Source organism: Petaurus breviceps, unplaced genomic scaffold (genome assembly GCF_028583685.1).
Source record: "Petaurus breviceps papuanus isolate PSGF00001 unplaced genomic scaffold, PetGlider_PUasm1.0 90808, whole genome shotgun sequence".
NCBI lineage: Eukaryota > Metazoa > Chordata > Mammalia > Diprotodontia > Petauridae > Petaurus > Petaurus breviceps.
In genome coordinates this window covers 10,490,127-10,492,532 of record NW_027187349.1, presented here as the reverse complement: position 1 = coordinate 10,492,532, position 2,406 = coordinate 10,490,127, and the positions used below count along the sequence as shown (strand labels likewise).

The 2,406-nt window shown below is 49.3% G+C and overlaps 1 long non-coding RNA gene across 2 annotated transcripts in view; it reads left to right on the top strand.

Moving 5' to 3' along the window:
- The first annotated feature begins 1,239 nt into the window (after window positions 1–1,239).
- Window positions 1,240–2,406, top strand: part of LOC138147811 (uncharacterized) — a 119,304-nt gene continuing 118,137 nt past the window's right edge. For both annotated transcript variants that reach the window (XR_011164900.1, XR_011164899.1), the window contains exon 1: window positions 1,240–1,964. This is a non-coding gene — a long non-coding RNA (uncharacterized lncRNA). The remainder of the gene's footprint in view (window positions 1,965–2,406) is intronic.

The following is a 2,406-nucleotide window of genomic DNA, read 5'->3' as shown; positions in this document are numbered from 1 at the left end:
TCTCTCTCTCTCTCTCTCTCTCTCTCTCTCTCTCTCTCTTTCTCTCTTTCTCTCCTCCTGCCTCCCCCTCACCCCCTTCTTCTTTCTGGTCAGGAAGCACTGATCAAGTCCTCTCAATGTGTTCACAGCTCTGTTCCTAATGCTCCCTTTTAAAGGCTCTGAGGAGGAAGGCAGCTCCACAACCAACCAGCTCCAATTCCATCTTCTCTGTCTGGTTTCCAACTCCCCAACTCCCCTCCCCTATTTCTAGTGGCTCTGAAGCCTCTTGTCTAGTACTAGGGGGATGGACCACCATTCATCTCCCCTGGAGCTTTTTGCTCTACCTTTGGAAAGGCTTTCCTAGAACTCCCACTCCCGAGACACCCCTACCTCCCATCTGCTCAACTCCCTGAGCAACCCACCCTCTTGCTAACTCCTGAGCAGGCAATGGAGAGGGGAGGCAAGTGTTATCTGCATGCACTGTTGAACTCCAGTGTTCCAATTCTCCTGCCCAGCCCTGCTGTCAGTTGATATTGACCAAGTTTTTGGCCACCAAACACCAATAATACTTTTTGGGGGTGAAGGTGGCAGGCCAGTTGTCCTCCAGCCCCCTTCTCCTTTCTCCTCCATTTATCTACCCCGCCCCATTTCAAGCTTTTCTATCTTTAGAATGCTCAGGGTAGCGCAGACCCACCAAAATGGTCATTTCACGGGTACATCCTTCCCGCCTCCCCGCGCCGTCCCCGCATCCCAATGCATAAGGCTAAGCTTGGTGGTCTTCTCCAAGCTTGGATCGAGAAAGCCCCGGGCCTTTCGGAAACCTTCCCCAGCCCAGGGCTGCAGACGAGCCAGTGTCTATGGTGTAAACCTAGATTGCTGCTTCAGTAGAAGGAGCCAGAAACCTTTCTCAGTCTGTGTCCCTATGAATGGAGAGAAGCAAGAGACGGTAACAGTGGCTCTGGTTTTGACGTCTTTCTCGAGCCAAGCAGGATATGCTGATAAAAAATGAGACAGGGGCTTGAAGGGGGAGGGGAGCCCTGTTTCATTGAGAAAGTGTGTCTGTAGGTTGTACTGTATAATCAATTCTCAAGGTACATGAATATCCAGGCAGATTAGCGCCCCACCTCACCCCCCGCAGAGCCCCATCGCTTTGGGTAGTTCCTCTCCTCCCCCTTCCTCTATGCTACTTTGAGGGATTTTTTTAAATCACTTTTTTTTTTTTTAATTTGCGGGGGCGCAGTGGAAGGTGAGGGGGTGGAGAATCATCTCAGCTTGAGCAGCCTGCAGCTAAAGGTTCAGACTGCTTACGTCGGAGCTCCCCTTATCATTTCAATGAATGGCAACTGCAGCCTTGGTACTGTTATAGCGATGAAGCTACAGACGTCATTGCCTCCTGTTGGACGCGAGATGTGTCCAAGCATCATCTCCCTGCTTAAAGGAAAACTCTCTAACTTCCAGGCAGCCAGCAAGAGAGTCTTTTCGGAGAACACATGCACCCCCCAAATATTTAGCACACACATAGACACGCACACAGAGAAAGATGCAGGTTCTATATATAGTTTGTGTGAACTCAAAGTTACAGTCGTTGGGGGGATGAACTGAAATTTCCTGATCATCAACGTGTGTCTGCACTGCTTTATTAAAAGCATCCAGAAGGAAAAGGGAGAAGACTCAATCATTAAGCATCCTCTTTTAGGCTTCCCTCCTCCCACCTCTGAAGGATGATCGGCGTAGAAACCTACTTTTTAAAACCTGGAAGATGCCTTCTGAATGAATGAACAGCTCGGAGGACTCTTGGAAGGAAAGATTCTGAACTTGGGCCACTTGGTCTCCTCTTTGCAATATGTTTTGCTCACTTCTCTATCGAACAGAAGAACGAGTCGCTTCTCTTTCTCTTTCTCTTTTTTTAATCCCTCCCTCTCTTTTTTATTTAAGAACTTGATTTGAAGCAGGAAACAGAAATGAGCTTTGACATACTTTGGCGGGTAAGTTGCTCGCTCCTTTTCTATCTCCCATAAATTCAGAAGAGGTTTGTGGAGTTTGGTGCTAGCCTCTCTTGAATGTATTTATTCACCTTCCTCACCCCCCCCCCCCCATATAAAGAGAAGACAGAAAGGGTCTATGGTGGGGAGGGAGGGGCAGGACTGTAGTGGTAGGACCTCAAGGAGTTGGAAGAGGTTGGGAAGGAGGGAGAAGGGATGTGGAGAAAGATAGAATCATAGTTTATCAAACCAGGACTGAATGCAAAGGGTTACAGAGAGGGAAGGAGAGAGGGAAAGAGCAAGGGAGGGGGGAAAGAGGGGAGGAGAGAGGGAGGAGGGAAGAGGAAAGGAGAAAGAGAGGGAAGGGAGAAAGGGAAGGAGAGAGGAAGGGGGAGAGAAGGATCGAGGGAGGGGAAGAGGGAGGGGGAGGGAGGGGAAAAGAGAG